The sequence below is a fragment of the Scleropages formosus genome, chromosome 22 (assembly GCF_900964775.1).
Source record: "Scleropages formosus chromosome 22, fSclFor1.1, whole genome shotgun sequence".
Classification (NCBI taxonomy): Eukaryota; Metazoa; Chordata; class Actinopteri; order Osteoglossiformes; family Osteoglossidae; genus Scleropages; species Scleropages formosus.
The window spans coordinates 13,405,858-13,425,435 of NC_041827.1; positions in this window are offsets into that span (position 1 = coordinate 13,405,858).

Here is a 19,578-nt window from a genome sequence, read left to right on the forward strand (position 1 = left end):
GTTTAGGCATGGAAATATTCATTTCATATTTCCTTGCGACAAAGTCTGTTAGACAGGTAACAACTCCGCTCTTTAAATACACCTACACAGTCAGCCTGGCCCTTGATTATTGTATACGACTGTCACAAATGTTACGCCAAAGAAGTCCTGATACCTGTCTGAGAATGTGCTAGAATATTTGTAAGTGTTTACACACAGGGGGTCTTTGCTAACCTTTTCATCGAATGAGTATCGACATGTTCTTCCTGGCTGAATACCAAATGTTCTTGCCAAGGGCAAAATCAGCCCCCCTAGTTTCAACTTGCTCCTCTGCAATCCCAATTACTCGACCAGGTTCTGCTCTGTACAGTCCTCTAGGTGGCATCTAGTATTAAAGGTCTCCAGCCCTGAACATCAGCCTAACTCCTAGTTCTGCTCTGTGCCCAGAATTTGACCCTTTTGTATTTCTTTCAAGGTTATGACAGAGTAATAATTTCTTTGACTGCGTCTAAATCATCCAACTACCGAGCACAATCAGTATGCACTAATTAACAGAAATGTACACAAACCCCCCTCCCCCAAGCTCCCCCGGGCTCTCATTGCGTTTATCCCTTCCCTTTGGCAGGGATGAGATGGGAAATGGATGTGTTAGACCAACCCAGTGAAATAAATTATATCATGCCAGGACCCTGCGGTAACCCCAGCTGAGTTAGCGTTTGAAAATGTCAGTGGGTGGCTGGTCTTGCCAGGCAGATGACAATTCGTTGCCAACATGAACACACACACACACACAAAAAAAAAAAAAAAAGAAATCAAAGGCTCCAACAGCTCACCTTAAACTTGGACACATGAAAACAGATCTGATGAAAATAAAGGCTGTCATCTAACGGGGGGACGTGGTGACACAGCAGTTTTGTCAGGGCCCTCTGTGTGGCAGATGTAGGGTTTGAGACCTGCTTGGGGTTCCCTGTGGCGGACTGGTATCCTATCCTGGGTGTACCCCTCCCTCCCCCCCCATTGTTGAGTCAGGCTCTGGTTTGCCGCGACCCCGCTCGGGAGAAATGGTTGTAGACATTTTGTGTGTGCGTGTGCGTTCATCTAACAAGCTAATTAACCTGTGGTTCTTATTGACTGCGATGTACTACACACTCCATAGAGTATGTGATCTACTGCATGTACAGTACGTATTTCACAGCAGTCGAATGCCACAGTGGATAGGAGCATCTGCCAAACCAGAAAAAATAAAATAAATTCATTACTGGTGAATAGGTCAAAGCGATGATCTCATAGGTACTGCAAGAGAAGTTCAGAAGAAGTGCGGATCTCCTGACAGTTTGAGCGGGACGAGAGGGGTCTGAAATGTGGGAAACCTTTAGTTAAATGTCATGACAGACACAGGTTGTGCTTGACCAACACTGTCCAGAGTGTCTACAGCAGATAAGTGATTCTTCAACAAGGACCTCAAGGAGCAGCTGGATTCAGTCAATTCTCTTCCATGTCTATTTCCTCAGACCACTTTGCGCTACAGGGTCTGTTTTTAATAGTCTGCATAAACATTTAAAAGAAAAGTTAAGTTACAAGAGCAGCCGTAAACCCAACGCCCAGTACTTGGCTGTTAGGCAGCAAATATGAAGCTTGGCTGGGGCATGCAGTCTGCCTTTGAAACCCAACAGAATTCCTAGATGGGGTCTTCGTCTTCTGCTACTGGAGAGAGGAGTTACTAGAATAGGTGACCGTCAGAAGGCTGCTGCAGGCATGCGGGGAGAAAGGCAAGGAGAGGGGATCGCCAAGTTTGGAAGATTGACAAAGCAAAGGGGAGCGCCGTGGAAAACCTCAACCTGGATAATTCCCTCTCATATAAATTACAGCGCAGCCATGAATATCAAAGCCTCTGTTTGACGGACAGCTCAAGCACCTGAGTCCAGGAATAGGGCTGCATGACAATAATGAGGTCACCGAAGGAAGTCAGGATGGAAGCACAGAAAGGATTGCGGAGGCAAAGTCGGACTCGTAGACGAGGAGATAGAGGGTACGGTCGTAAGCGCTCCTTGGCTTAGCTCTTAAAAATCCGATAATGTAATTAGCAGGTGTAGGCTATTTATTTATGTGCAGACAAATCCATCTTTTTTAATCCATAGAGTAGCCCAAAAAAAAAAAAGAAAAAGAAAATACAGCCTTATCGCCTATTAAGCCATCATCAATTAAAACCATAAAAGCTGCCTAATGCCAACTTCCAAAAAAGTGAAGGAGGAACATGAATATAAAAAGGACTGTAACTAATCTGATGAGCTCATTTTTTACTCATTTCCTTCAGTTAATTAACATGGGCTTTTTTCCTGTCTGCCTATCTCAACTGCTCAGCCCGTCTGACCGTGGGACACAAAAGGACAACGTTAAAGACGAAAAGGCGGCAGTGTCCGCATCACCGCGCTCCGCACGGATCACATGGGCCAGAGTCAGAGTGAGGAAGCCGGACTCCACATCCAGCTGCCGGTGCCGGGACCCGCTGCACTTATCAGCCAGGGGCGATAATGGGAGTGCTGGGCACGTACAATCGCTTCAGATTTGCACCTCATCTCTATCCGCTCAGCTGCGAGTCTGGCTATTTTACCACGCGGTAACAAACACCATGCTGCAGATGACCAGCTCTTGCCGACACTCACATGCACACAATATGCGCACTACACTCAGACATATTAACAAAGGATATCTGAAACTGATGAAGAAATTTATCTTCTATACATAAAAACAGCATTGATGTGAACAAGAATAGGTTTTTGATTAGCTTCAAATAATGAACAATGTTAACAGAATAATTAAAAATACTAAAAATTTATTCCATGCACACCATAAAAGTTTCTTTAGATGTATTGAATGTTACAGTGAAGGGAGGCTGCAGCCACCCATGGCTAATTGCCGCTGAAGCCATAACTAATGTTTGCAATTATACTGGAGATAACCCATAACTGATTAATCCGCCAGCTATGCCGCGGATACAGAAGGGATGATGAATGGTGCACTTTATTACAGAATTCACTATGCTTCATATTAATTTTACACATTGTACCTGCTACTGTTAGTGCTGAACAGGTATTGTTAAAATACTGTACAAGGCTGTGAAAGAGCTATCAGGCTGAAACCTCAGAGGGGAAATTCACTGTATATCCAGGGAAAAAGCATTAAAAAAGAAATATATCGAAAGTTTACATCTGAATTATTGCAAGTGAGGCACAGTGAAATATCATTTTCTATATTATTGACTTTACAATCTAACATAAACTTATAATACACTTTAAATGAGTTTAGAGACCATCTTATTTCACCTTACAATCTATCTGAAGCAATGCTGCCGTGTTTTCCTGTGCGTGTTTGTCTGTGTGCTCGCAGGTTTCCCACCTGTTCTGAAGCTATGAAAAGTGGGAGTTAGTATGACAAGACCGAGTTAACATTTAATTTACACACCCTGCCAATAATGGAGCATGTAATGGACCATTGGGATCCTACATGTACAATCACAGCAACTGTACAGGTTGTGGTCAAGAAAATATACGCGTCCTCCTAGAAATGCTGAAGAACCTACATATTAATGCCTAGACACGTAGCTACATTGTTACTGTGGCATCACTCCATATTGAATATAGTATAACAAGCAGGAAAATGTTTGTTTTTATCAATAAATCACATTTGTTCATTTAGCTGATGCTTTTCTCCAAAGCAAATTACAATGTTGAAGTTACAATTATTACAGTGACAAGCTTACAGCTATTTACCCATTTGGGTAATTTTCCTGGAGCAATTTTTTTGGGTAAGTACCTTGCTCAAGGGCACTACAGCTAGAGACTAGGATCAATCCTGCAACCTTTGGATCCAAAGACAGCAACCCTAACCACTACCCTAATCGATACCGGCTGTCCCCAGTACCTGATAGCCATTTTATAATGGTTAAACGTCTTGACTGAGGCAAGAGACAAGTTGGGTTAGTAAAGCCAATAGTGAGACTTAACTCACCACTACTGCTATAGGGGTTACAGCTGCTGCTTTTGGACCCAAAGGTTGCAGGTTTAACCCCTACCTCCAGCTGTACCACCCTTGAGCAAGGTACTTATAATGAAACTGAGTAGATAACTGTAAGTTGCTTTAGAGAAGAGTGTCAGATAAATGAGGAAATGCAACTAAAAAGAGTAAAATTTTTTAAACTATTCTTTAAACTTTTTATATAAAGCCAACACTTTGTGAAGTGTATGTCGATGTTTAAGTGTTATATCTCCTTGTACTCTCTCTGCTCCTGGAATGCATTTTCTTGGTGGATGTATGCCTTCAGCACACCCTTTGAAAAATCAGTCCACAGAGCACTACCTTAATGTATTGTTTCCATAAAAAGGATGAAGTATAGGGATGCAGGGCCAGAACAATACAGTCTCAACTGTTGATTTCAACTGTGATATCAATTTCAAGTTCAAGTTACACAAAAAGGCTACAGCTTATGAGAAAAAAAAAAATCTCTCTTGGCTTTTACTGTGTATTCATCCAAACCTTCAGCTAACAGTTAAAAAAATGAATTTTAACTCATGAGCAACATTTCCCAGAACTGAGATGATGCATCTCTTTCTCTCTCTCTCACTCACTCTCTACAGCGAGCCACAGGGTACTGTTTTCCCAGAATGCCCTGCTGTGTGGTGTCTCACACATTCTGCTGCCAGGCATCCTGGTTTGCCGCAGAAATGCTCTGTCGCCTGGGGATGAACGGATCCGCACCACCAGAGGCAGAAAGAAGAGTTGGAGCAAGGCCAGTGCTCATGTGCATGCTCTTATCATATGCCTCCCCACCACAATTTCACGTAAATGTGTGGCTCTGCCCGGAGGAGGCTGTCGCAACCCGCGATTCCACACAGTGGAGCACTGATAAGCGATCAGGACTCGGAGGTAAACTGGGAGGCCAACATCCCCCCATTCGGCACAAGGGAGAGATGAAGATGACAAGCCCTGGAGCGGAAGAAGAGAAACAGCCTTGGAGACAATGGCCCGGATGTTCTGCACACACCTCTTGGTGATTTCAGCAAGCAGAAAAAACATGACAGAAGCCACTTTATAGGGCCACGCCACCTTTGGCTGAAGGATCCATCACCAAGCTGAGGCGGTTTACATTTCCCATCAAAATACTCATCACATCCATGGAGGAAACATGATAAGTGTACCAGCTGATTACTCATCTGCTGGTATCACAACAGTGAAGAGCTTGGTACTGACCCCACTGCTGATGTGGAGCATTTGAGTCAGTACTAATTAAGAACAACATTCATCTCTAGTATTCTTTTTTACCTTATGGAAATATTAATTGCCGTTAGTGGATAGATAGATGAGAGAACCAGGATGAGCGTAGGGACCACAGGTAACAGTTAGTGATTGCAGCTGCCACCTTTAGACTCAGGGATTGAGGGTTCGAATCCCACTTGTTGTACTAGCTTTAGGCAAAGTCCTCACTCATAATTCCGCTAGAAAGAACTACTCAACTCTATAAAAGGGTGAGGCGGTGGTGCGGTGGCGCAGTGGGCGGGTCCTGCTGATGGGTCTGGGGCTTGAGTTCCCCATGTCCCCCGCCGTTGGGCTAGGCCCTGGCTCACTGCGACCCTGCCTGGGACGAGTGGCCTCAGACAGTGTGTTTGTGTGTGTGTGTGTGCGCATAAGTACAGTATAAAGAGGTATGCAACTGTAGGTAGCTCAGTTCTTGGACAAAAAAATGGACCGAAAGAATAAATGCAGAAAAAAATCCACTCTGGTGCTGACTTTTGTAGAATCTCCATATACACAAAAGGAAAAAAAAATCAACATTTCAAGCAAGATGACTGCAGGTAAATGGCATTTCTGCATGCTGAGGACTGCCCGTACGAATCGTGTGGCCTGGACCTGCGGATAACAGCCCCACCACATTGTACAATAAACATTCCAATAGGCAGAATCCTTACCATCAATTATAACGGAAAGAAAAATTAGGAGGGTAAAATTAGACAAAGGAAATAATAAACTTATCTACACAAGCATGCAAACAACTCAGTTTGGGCTTTATCCAAAGTCAATTGACATTAGCAGCAGATAAGTGTGGTTTAAATCTGTTCACACGTAATGCGCGCGCCGCTTCCTCCACCTCGAAGCTGCTCCGGCTGCTTATCTTAGACTGCTGGAAGCAGGGGTTCATAACATTAAAAGAAAACAAACAAAGAGCAGTGATGCGGTATTGAACCCTAGGGGCAGGAAACCGTTGGGAGTTTGATCACGAGGCTATAATGGCATCCATGAGGGTAATAACACTACGACACACTTAAGAATTATTAATCAGTCTGCTTCCACAGCGCTCTCCCCCCTTTCCACTCTAGCTTTCAATGTCACCGCATCCTTTGTGCCCTCTGGGCTACAGAGAAATAACTCCATTGTGAAGTTTTAATAGAGCCATCCTATACTGCTTCCACCTGTACGATAAGTAATAATAATAATATAATAATAATAATAATAATATGGTGGTTTCGCTTGCCCTGGACCTACGGATAACAGCCCTACCACATTGTACAATAAACATTCCAATAGGCAGAATCCTTACCATCAATTATAACGGAAAGAAAAATTAGGAGGGTAAAATTAGACAAAGGAAATAATAAACACTTATCTACACAAGCATGCAAACAACTCAGTTTGGGCTTTATCCAAAGTCAGTTGGATTCAAATGAGGCTTACGTGTTTCAGGTGGACTGGTGACTCTAAACTGAGTTTAGTGTGTGAACGTGCCTATGTGTGTATTTGCCTCCCACCCTGTTTGGGCTCCAGACCACAGCAATCTCATGGCTTGTAACCCTTAGTGCAATTTGAACTTCAGTTGGAAGTGGTTATTAACAATGTACCTGTGTAGATAGATAATAACAGATTTAGTTATCTTTGCGATCAGCGAATTAATTACACTGCTTTGTTTTCATAGTTTTAGTATTCCAGTGAAGGTGCTGGCATGCCTCTATCAGGGTAAGTCTGTTCCACAGTGTTTGTCAGTTTTATTTATTCCCATCTTCAAACTCAAGCGTTCTTCCTGACCTGCACAGCCTCAACCTCTCTCGCTGTTCGTCCTCTCCTTATTCTGTCTTCATCCAAACTTCTCTGCTCTTCCTCTCCTCATTTCACCTTCTTGCTTTGCTCAAGCCCCCCACTCTCTTTTCAAGGTTTAGACCAGGTTCACCTCCTTCCTGGGAGGTGTGGATCTTTCATAAATTTTTTTGTATGTTCGGTGCAACTTGCAGATGTTACAAAACCCACAAGTGAATTATTTAAGAAGACCTAAAAAGCAGACAGAATGAATTGGTGCCACACCCCAAACCGTAACTCAACGTCCACAGGACTGCTGCTACAGCAGATCAAACAAGACAAACAGCCTCTGTGTGAAACAAACGGCCTAATGCACCCAAGAACCACAGACCATTTTGCGTAGGTAACTTTAACGTAGGTGAACAATAATCATAATTAAAAAGCCTTTTAGAGTGAGGGGGACACCCTACAGTAGGAGGTGCTGGTATCGTGGGCCACACTGCACTCTTTCTCAACTCAGCTCCCATCACCACACACATTGTTTGCACCCTGTCCTTTTATTATGCGCTGCTGTATTTGCATCTCATCCAGGCAGAAAATCACCTGTGGCAGACGACAGCAGCTGGTAGGCAGCACAAAAGCCCAGCAGAAGTCAGAGAAAATATCCACGATCTGGCCCAGTCAAGGCTGTTAACTGGCAATATGTGTATGAGACAGTGTGTGTGGGGTTTTTTTTTTTTTTTGTTTTTTTAAATTTCAAAGAGATAATAAAACATGCAATTTCCTGTATCAGTTACATACTGCCTCATTACTCAACTTTAAAAGTCTACCGTTGTTTTGAGAGGAAACGGCTTAAAATTCTTACACTATCATCACGTAAAGAACTAGTCTCACGGTCAGTTTAGGCAATAGTCATATTTTTGTACGTTTTGAAAGCTTTTTTCTCCTTTTATTTCAAGGGAAATGATCCCTTGATATTTTAACATTCTCACAATCATATATTGGTACACAGCATGCCTTTATTTTATGTCTCTTTTAAACTGGTTTACCCCATCCATCATCGTCTGTGTTATCCTTTCCTTTCTGTGATTCCGGCTCTGGAAAAAGTACACATGCCCACATATGCTCAAACACAAATAAACAGACTAAACCTTTAATCAGAACTATAAATATCTAAGCTGAACGTCATATCCCTTTGGAGTCATTCTTGTTTGATGCAACTGGAAAATGGAAACCAGTGTGGAGACCCATTTCTGCTTTACTCAAACTTCCCCACCAGCTTGGACCTGTTTTCGAAGGTGAAGGGCGAGAGAGTTCTCTTTCCAGAATCAGCTGCCCATCTCTTGCAAAGCATTTCAGACAGGCTGTGCCACACGGCAATCACCACCAAAACAAAGCTTGGGTGAAAGCCACACAAAACACAGCCCTCCAGTCATCCGGACTAATGAGCTAAAATATAAATCAGAGCAGGCCAGTGAAGATTGCTGGTCTGGATGCCAGCAGGAGCCACACTGTGCTGAGATGCTTTGCTCAGGTATGTGGAAGCAGAGAAGCGATGAGTTTTGGCTGTGTCCATCTGTGAAAACTCTGCACCTTGAGCAGGGGCAAGAGAGGCCAGTAGTTAAGACACTGTGATTGAAAGTGAAGACCCGCTAAGAGCATTTGTCTTGCAACTTCCGAGATTTACTGAATGTCACTGACTCATTATGACACTAAATGCTTCATCTGGGCTCTGCATTAGGCTTCCCAGCTCAGTACTGTACTCTAAGCTCAAAGCCATTCTTCAAATGTATTTTTTCATCGAACGACAGCTGGTGAAAGTTATTTTATATGTTTCTCTTCATATTTGCATATATGGCAGCAGATCAAAGAAAACAGTCGTAAATTAACTGGCAATAATTAGCACCATTAATTAGTGGTAGTAGAAGTAGTATTTCACTTTTGTGATCTATATTTTTAAAAACATTTTAATTACCCTCTGTTCATCCGTCCATTTTCGATAAACATTTGTCCAGCACAAGGTCACGGTGCTCTGAATCCTATGCCAGATGCATAGGGAGTGAAGCAGTGTACATTCTGGAAGGGGCATAGCCCATTGCAGGGCAATCACACACCCCCTGCCATTCACACACACACGCACACACACACACACACACACACACAACGGGGAAATTAGAGCCACCAACTCATATGAAACACCTTCCTTTTAACTATGAGGGGAAAATGGAACACATTTACTGCATATGTGTAATTTAGTTTAAATGAAAATCTATAAAACAATTTTTCCTTTTTTTTTTTTTTTTTTTAATTCTTTGCACCCCTTTCATGTCTAAAAACAACAGGGTACAAAGGAGAGGGGTGCTTCCCTGTCAGCTGCTGGTTTGTTCCTTCAGCCCCACATATCTGCCAGTGCCACAGGCTGACAGCAGTGTTTTAATTCACTATTACTTTCTCACATTAAAGGTGCTCCCTGAAATCCGGAGTCACGGCAGAATCTGCAAAGTTCCGCGCAGTTTTTGAAGATTGTAAGGAGCACAAAGCACCATGTACGGAGCAGAGGAGCAATTGAGAGTCCCTGGCTGGTTGTTCCTTCATGCAGATGCTTTCAGCTCAACCTGTGATCTCCTCTCCATGGCAGCCATGTGGAGCTCAGCAGCTCTGGAAAGACATCCATTGCTTTTCAAGTTCTGCTTGACCCCCCAGTGCTTGCAACTGATCCAACACTGGGGGAAATGGGTGTAGGTACAAAAGGGTGGGGGTGGGCAGGGCACATCCATCATGAAAAGATAATCAACAGTTATCCTCACCGTGGCAACACATGACCACCAGATTGGCAGAGAGCACATGAACACATGGCCACCAGATTGGATGCACTGCACACAGTGTTCGGTAAAACCTTAATAATTTGTCCAAGAGTGAAGTTTTGTGAAGGTATTTTCTGGCCGCACAACCTTTCGACATGTGAAATGTATTCTGTGGTTTATTAATTTTTTTTATTCACACCAAATAAAAGTGCCTCAGGACAAATGAGCCGAGGGCTCGCAGAGTTCTTGTTCTCCATCCCCCGTCTTCTGCGCGTACCCTCTGCCCTCCCATACCAGCAGCCCCTGGTGAAAGCGGGCCACAAGCAGCATCCGGCAGAATTAATTAACTGAACCGGCACGCAGAAAGGTTACACCGTTCCATGACACTGTCTTTTATATCGGTTTGAACAGTGCTCATGAAAAGCTTCCAAAGGATGCAATTTGCAGGAAGCGGACCATGGAACGTATGCGGATTAGTGAAAGGATTTTATTTATTTTTTTTTTTTTTTTTACATAAGCGAGATGGCTTTCTTTGGGTCCTGCTTCCAACATTCACTGTGATCAGCCAAAAAAAAAAAAGGGGGGGGGGGGGGGAAGATCAACTTGTTGAAGCCACAAGAGGGCTCATTTTCTTGGAACAGAGTAGAAGAGTGATTTCTCATCAGGTGAATCAAAGCAGGTATTCGCAAAGTACGTATAAACAATGGATGAAGGACCTTTACAAAGGAGAAAGCTTTAATCTTGCCAATGAATCCCTCCTCTTGCTTCATTATGTGCCGTCTGTTGTTCTATAAATTCAAAAGCATTTTTGTGGGTCTCAGACTTTCTGCAGCCATGAAAAACCCAATTAGCTGTGATTATGTCCCCCTCACTAGCACTAAAAGGCAGAGGTGAGGATTAAATGGCATATTCCCAAGTCTTTTCATGTCCTTGCTAAACTATTTTTAGCTGTGGTATTTCTATCTTACGTATTTATTGCATATTTCTCTGATATCTATCATCACGGCTCATGACCATTACATATCCACTTCCCAAAACACCATGGCAACCAAGGTGCTATGGCAACCACATCAGGTCCTAATTAGGGGACTGGTATCTAGTCTGAAAATGATCTCAAGTGGGACATGGGATTACCAAAAGAGACATCAAATAGTCCAATACCAAGAGAGCTGTCCCATTTGCCAAACAAATAACAATGTGTGTACATCAGTTCCACAACTTATGCAAATCCCCGCATGTTTGTGTGTGGAGTAATACTTCTGAACATATACATTCCTAGATGAATATCAGTCGACTGCCTGAGGGCTATCCGTTACTATAATTATTATGATCAATATGTACAGTACTTATAACTGAAGGCAAAAATATGTATCTGTTCGGTTTGAACTCAGCACTTAAAAACTGTGGAAAATCGTAATATGTCATCTACAGACTGTAACACAGATAAACTGTAAGTGGTGATTCAGATATTGGACATTTGTTACATAAATTATATCGGCCTATGAATACTGAAATCTGGCCATATTCCCTCAGCTGAAGAAAACTGCAGTCTCAACCACCTGATCCACTCTGTCTCGCTCTGTCCTGACAGCATCTAGAGAAAAGGCTGAAGATGAATTCAATTTTTGTTTTCTAAGCCCATTCAGAGGGACAAATCTGAAAAGAAAGTGAGGAGCAATAACACCTTCGCCATTTCTGCGTGCGACCAGTGAATGAGGAACAGTTTCATAACAACTATTTAATTGGGGGGGCGATACTATACTTGGCAATGTCTTATAAACAGAAGCAAACTGAAGGGCCTGGACTACAGTTTGCGCAGTGGCAATGGCAGTCAATACTCTACATGTTGCCAAATAGCCACTGCCAAACAAATAAGTCAATAAACAGCCACAGGCGGAGAGCAGGAGATACTATGATTTCATAACCAGGCTGGCAAAAGTATGCACGCCCGTACAAGCTCGACTCAGGAAAAAACAATAGGCCTGGCTGTCATAAATCCCAAAGTGCTGTTTATTTTCACTTGTTCTAAAAAATTTTAGGACAGCTTGTCATAAGAACCAGTGATCAGTTAGTCCCCAAATAAAAATAAATAAATATTTCTTTTGTTGTCGCTTTATGTCGAATACAAAGCTTTTATGAGCAAACGGAATAATGCTACACAACAACAGAATTTCCAGCAGGAGTTACATCCTTGGAGTTGTACGTGTTTCAAAGAAAGAGGAATTTGCCATCTGAGCTAATATTCCGGAGCACAAGATGAATATAATTGTCAGATACTGGATTTGCATCTATTGCCTGAAACTGTTTTTTCATGGCAAGTAGGGCAGTTTAACAAGTTACTGTTACTTCAAGAATTTTGAACAGAGAAATACAAGTCTTTGAAGGCCTCTCATAAATAACCTCAATTAATGTGATCCACACTTTTCATTTAATATTCCAGGGAAAAAAGAAAACAAAAAAAAAAAAAAACAATAATCAACCCAACTTCAGTGACGGCAATAGGAATCATAAATTATAATGATTAAACACTTTAAGTAGTGTACCTAGCAGCGTAAGTCACCTTGGCGAATAAGGTGTGTGGGCTCATAACACTACATAGAGTTCATTGGAAGTCGCTCTGGAGAAAAGGGTCTGCTAAATAAATGTAAATGTAACACATTTATCTAAACACTTAACCAAGTTTAAATGCAGCAAGAGATGTAACCAAACAAAACACCTCATGTGAAATCTTTACAAACAAAGGCAAAGGTACATACAGTGCTGAAATGCTGTGTTTTTAAAAACATGTCCCAAAATGTTTTTTCCTCTTCCCACCAATTTGTTTCTCTGCATTGTCTGTAATCCTAGTGATGGCAGCCATGCTGAAAGAGGAGCCCCAGGAATGATCCTGCTGAATCTACAAATGGAGTGATTTTAGGGCTTTGCATTATATATATGTTTTTATTAAGAGTGAAGGATAGCATAGGTGGACTGTAGGAGGATATAACACTGAGCCGGTTAAAAATAGCCACTTTTCATATACCTAAGGGGCTGCAAATTTGTCTCACAGTGGTAACTGCATCTCCAGCAATATCCATAACCCATGAAACCAAAGAGCAAACCTACCAGTCGCTTGTCTGACAGGGAAACTACAGGAAAGTACTTTTTTTTTGGCAGTTAAATCTATATTTAACATTAAATACAGTCCATTTAATTTGCATTAATGAGTTTGGTTAACTAATGAGCTGCTGACAGTCACCTTCAGACACTGAATAATTTTAATAAAAGTAACAAATTTAATATTTGACATCTGACAACCTAATAGACATTGTCCCAGCAGGCTTTTTTGTTCTCTCAACAGAATGACTTTATAACTCTGAGCTTCACTTCTTTAGTCAGTGTGAGGAGTCAGTTTTTTGCTGGAAAGGACATTCTTGCTCATGAGGAGAGATTTTTCTTGCATATTTAATAATGCCACAAATAATTCTATGCCTTTTGTTTTAATAAAATTAATTAGCAAGCTGTGCAAAAGGGTACGTATTGTTTTCCAGAATTTTTCTGAAACATTTCATTTTCTCAGTTCTAATGGTGTGAAATGAGGGTGTTTCCCAATTTGCAAACGAAGGTAGAGTTACAGGTCTAAAATCCAGAAGAATCATAATTGAATCCTATAAAATGTTTAAGAAGCATTTCTCTATGTAGCACAGCAAGAGAAATAGGTAAGATATTTTGCTTCCGCTAAGTAAATAAACACAAACACACACTGTCTGAAGCGCTTGTCCCATACAGGGTCACAGGGAGCCAGAGTCCAACCTGGCAACAGAGGGTATAAGGCTGGACGGGGAGGGGACACATCCAGGACGGGACGCCAGTCCGTTGCAAGGTACCCCAAGCGGGACTCGAACCCCAGACCCACTAGACAGCAAGAGCCGGTCCAACCCACTGCGCCACCATGCCCCCCGAGTAAATAAACAATGATTGAAAAAAGTTAACCAAGTCTGACACTACACTCTATTTTTATCATTTACATTTGCATTCATTCATTTAGCAGACACTTTTCTCCCAAGTGACGTCCATGTCATAAAACAATACAAAAGTGCATTACTGCAACAGGAGGAGGGATCTGGATGCAGACACGTGATTCTTGAGTGCAGTCAGGTTGTCTCATGCCATTGCATAAAGCAGTATACATGAATAGCGGCATTAGAGGTTTTTTAAATAGGGTTTTTTCAATTATTAAATTATTAAACAGATAACACAGTGCAGAGTTTTTTCGTAACAATGTGGGTGGTGGAAATTTATTATGCATTCTTCATTAACGGAAATGTAAATAATGTCAAATTAAATCACACAAAGACTGTATTTTATAAGAAAGGAGGACTTGTAAGTGAAACAAAGTAAATAAAGAAAAGCTAAAGGACAAGAATGAGAGGATTTTGCCTCAATTTCCTCAGCTGATAATGCTCTCCACACACCCCCTTCTAGAGTCTACCAGACGGGAAGACTTTCTTCTCCAAGACCTCATTGCAGACAGGCAGTGCTTCTGATCTACAGCGTCTATAATTGATTCTTTAAGGCCTAAGCTGTCTAGATCGTTTAGAATTTCCGCCACCCACTTTGTTACTGAAAAACAGAAGGAGCAGGGGAAACAACGCTGACAGTGTTACACAGACTAGCTCCATTCGCCAGGAACCACCTTTCCTGGGTTCTTCTTACAAGCTAGACATCCTCATATCAGCTCTCTCCTGTCACATTTCCATCCATTGTCTTCCTTACCAGATTGTACCCTGAGCCATACCTTTCTGTATAATCAAATGTGCAATAAATAATGATATAGTGGAATGTAGATCTAGGCTTGAGGAGTAAAGGTCAATCGATGTTATTAAACTGAGTTTACTTGTAAATGTGTCTAAGTGTGTGTGTGGGTACGTGTCTGTGCTCGGAATGCCCTTACAGTAGACTCGTTTCATTCTCTGGGGGAGGCCTTCCTACATTTGCACCAACAGCAGTGTTGTTGTTGCACATCTCTCAGCTGCTGGAATTGTTTTCATGTTTGTTTCACAGGAAAAGATGTTGCTGTGCCAAGAAATATATTCGTGGAAGAACATGAGTAACAACGAGAATGGCGTAAAGTGAAAGAAACAACAATGAAAAACACACAGCAGCCTCTGTCTCTATCCCTTGCCACTAATATTTTAAACAGCTCCAAAATAGAACCAGAATGGACGCAGAAGTTATCATCATCAAATCCTTGAGCTCCTTGCTGAAGTGTCCTCCTTGAAGCATTCTTAACGGATCTGAGCACTCTATCTTTATAGAAATAACTAAGGTCTAAAGTAATTATAGTAGCAAAAATCCATCTGCCACCATTGGAAAGCAGTGAGTAAAAGTACCCAAATTTAGCATTACAAGCAAGGGGTTCTGTGTAGATGACTGGCCTCATTACTCTGGAAGACCAAGTTTTTTTTCATTAATGTGGAATTCATTATTTAGCAACTGGAATCTAATTGATTCTTGTCTAAGAGCACTAGAGTAATAGAGAAAAGATTGATCTGCACTACGGGGAGTGGAGGAAATTGTACACATCAACACAACTGGCGGAATGCTCCGTACCGTCTTCTCCGATCCAACTGGAAAAGCTGCGGGTGCAAGGAGACAGCAGTGCCGAAGGGGCTGGACAAGCAATTTCTGGAAAATGAGCACGTTTGGGATCAGCTGCTGGGACTGTTTGGGAATAGGAATGATGGTGTGGAACAAAATATGCGACAGGGCTTACTTAAAGGTAAGCTCTAAGGAAACACTTCTGCAAAGATAAGTGTAATGATTCTAATTATTTGGACTGCAGGTCACCAGCTGATTATCGCCAGGGTATAGACTGTCAGCTTCATGCACTCTATTCCACAGCACGTCAAATAAATCTATGTGTACATTAAAATTCTTTAATTTATGTATGGATTACATTGCATGCTGATAACTCAGTGTATGCATAAATCGGGTTTTATGTCACAAAATCCAGATTGATCTTTCACAGATGAAGGAAACTACAACCAAAAGTCAGCTGTAAAAACAGAAGTCAACCAGCGGTGACCTTCGGTATTGCTTTTATTGATTAAATCTCACCGCTGTCAGAAGTTCACCTCTTGAAAACAGAGAGACTGTTGGCAAATGGTTAAAAGGCTTCCAGCTAAATGACAATCGTGATGTCGGCACAAGGTGGTACTGAAGGTAGCTGCTTGTACACTCTTGAGACACAATGTCATGTACCAATTAGTAAAGCTATGAGACTGGAAATTAAGCAAGAATGGGCTTGTACAAACATCATGTACAATGGCCCTTCCACACCAATTAAAACTGTCATAAAAAAATCATTTGAAGATAATATTACAACACTAATGAATTTTACTTTGCAGACGCATCTGAGTTAATGTTCATAACTGGTTCCAGGAATCAGGTCATTCCGTTCGCCAGTCATTCCAAAAGCTGCCATAATACAGTATAGTATATATTTACAGGTTTACATCTGTTTCTTATCATGACAACCCCTTCAAGGCATGTAGAAAGCTAATTAAAGATGTACTACAGTATTGTGTTCCACATTCCAACATTTAAAAATGAAAAATAAACGTAAAAAATAAAATGAAATTTTAAAGTCTTATGATTAATATTTTCTTGTGTTACAGTATATATTGGACATGAATTAATAAAACAAATGCAGTGAGTTATTCAATGAGAAACTACTATATTCTATTTCATAATTCTATTCTATTATTAATGTATTCAAGACATGCAAAAAATGTCATGGTAGTGGCAGTATTTTTAGTTTTATTAATTTGGAAGATACAAATGGAGCAGACAAACATTTCCAACCTATCAAATGACAAGGAATACGTTTAAAAAGGTGTTTGTAAACATGGAGTGTGAGATTGTGTTTTTTTTTTTTTTTAATTTAAAAACTCAGCCCTCCAAGCTTATCATACCCTGCAGATTTTTTAAAACAATAGTTGCTCACAAACATGTCCTAAGAGCAAAATGCTCTGAACATTGCAGTTTAGCAATCCACATCAGCTCCCCCAGTTTCCCTTCACAAACAAGCGCTATAAAGATCTAACTTCTTACTTAGCCAGATTCCTGTCTCTGTACATTGATACCAATGAACCGAAACGTCACCCGACACCTCTTTCGTAGTATAACCAGGCTGCCCCAGTCCCCTGCTGTTCGTCTGCGCTTCGTACCCGATGCTGAATGACCATATACCATTCGTATAGTGTCTGTTTAATTAAATAGAAGGTCATCAAAGCCAGTCACTGGTCCTTCCTTTTCTGTCATTATTTATTGTATTTTTTATGATCTCCCATAGGCAGTCATTTTGAATGCTTGCCCAGCCACATATTAATATTAATAACAGCTAATTCTTCTTCCACACTTGCAATTCATTTTCAGGTATGAAGGCTGGTACAGTCCAGTGCGCGAGATTTACGGCTGTAGGAGGCCAGTGACATACAGAAAGAGAGAGAAAGAAAAGGAAATTGAGAGAATGCAAGTAATAGAGAGAGAGAGAGAGAGAGAGAGAGAGAGAGAGAGAGAGCAAGAGGGAAAGAGGACAAAGATCTAAGCATGACTCTGTGTTCGCACAGTGTGTTTGCACCAATGATTGTTTCAACACAGGACACTATAGTGACCCCTGCTTTGGCGTAAACACTGTGAAGAAGGATCTCAAATCACATCTCTTTCAGACTCACTCCCCCCCCAGATCTCGCTACTCCATAAATTTAAATTACATAATCTGTCATGATTGCCCATGTACTCGTTACCAATTCAATATGCATCTCCCCATGGAATGTACGTCGCTTTAAATGGTGAGTGCAGACAAAGTGGCTGTACTTCCAGAACCCCATGTCTGCATCCATATATCTCCATCTGTTGGTGAAATGCACTTTTGTTTTTGCCAAGTTGTAACACCATCCCTCCGCTCTCTGCACTGCAACAGGTCCTGCTGTAAGGAATGGGCCCTCTCCTCAACGCTACAGCTTGACAAACAGAAGGCAAAGGCACTGGACAAGCGGCTGGCAGGAATGCAATGTGGAGCACCCAGCAATAGCTCAGCATGCTGTCAATTAGGACCCGTTGCATCCCATAATCCCTCGTAATCCACGAAATCCATCGCTATCTTCGGGATGCGTTTTACCTCCCTGAAACATGCAGCTTGAGATGTGAGCTCAGTCAATTCTCAAGGCGTTCAGCAATCGACATGTGCCATATTGGGTCCTGTTGGTATTCGCTCTCCTTAGGCTGCATCATTCTCACATTCAAGAGGAATATCGAAAAACATGTGCGAGACGTTCAGTGCCAGGGACTGACTTAAAGCACAAAGTCACCGAACAACAAGCTAAGGGAAAAATATTACTGATATTTATGGGTCTTAATTTTAACATCCAACAGCCAGTATTGCAAAAAGACGATATATTCAGATACTATTGTGACATGAAGACTGTTCTGGATTTAGAATGACATTTTACAGAGGCTATCTTTTTACATAGCCCTTTTCTCCCCTCTGCCACTGACCTTAGTCACATATTTCCATTATAAATTACTTTACTTTTAGAAATTCATCCTGAACATTAAGCTTAATGGCACATTGAATACAGGGATGCATAGCCATTAATCATCTTGCCTTAATGGAAAAATTTTATTCCTTGCCCGGTGGCTTGTGGCGGCACCAGAGAGGCCCTGAATCAAAGCCCTTCTAACCTCTGGGGGTATTAGACTGGCTGCAGGAGCCTTCTGGGAAGCTGCAGTTTTCTGAACCACAAAGGTAGATACTCAGATAATAATGTCTGACTTTGGTGAGGAAAGCAACAGCTAGGAGGAGGTGTCAGAGACTAAAAGAGGTGAACAGCGGAGCGTATTTCAATCACATTTAAAATATGAAGTGTTCATGTATTCACTGCCTTCCAGAACCTTCTATGTGCCTCTTTATGAGCCCCCCTCACTGGATTGGAATGACCAAACGAACACTTTTGTTTTCACACTTGTGTGGAAGAGATGGCCAGGAGAAGGTTGGTGAGTAGCTGTGTGGCTGCTAATCTTGAGTGCGCCAGAAGATCCCATGACTGAGCTGGACAATCTCTGGGTGTGAAAAGGCTCAGCAAAGCCTGTGATGAAAAAATTTGCTTTTGTTGTTACCTGACCTCACCTGGTTCTGTACATCCTCCTTATGGGAACATCAAATGATCAAGAGCAAGCATGAACTTCCAGAGCGAGAGATATGTGGGCAGGTGTTGGTAAAGGTCTATTTATACTACAAGACCCTCATGCAAACACAACACACTCACATGTAATTTACACCTTCCAACTTGTAAAAGTAACTAAAATTCCACTTTTCATCATTACGTTCCCACCGACATTTGCGAGGCGAACAGTCCTGTTTGTTCCAAAGTCATCAAGAAAAAGCAACGCGTAATACTGCATATTCATATTGAGTTACTTCATTCACAGCAATTTTTCCAGTGTTATTTACTTTCAGCTGGACAGGAAAAGGTGTAAAATCAACTGATCTACAAACCATGCAGAAAGCAATCACATTTATTGTGAGGCTGGCATTGAACCAAACGGCGAGATCAATATTTTCACTGGAGATGGATCCTTACGTTGTCTTTGCACATCATTTCAAGCTGAGAAATGAGACAAAGATCTCCAAGAGAACAAACTCCACTTTTCCTGGGCACTGTGCTTTAGGTACCATCATGCTCTGGGA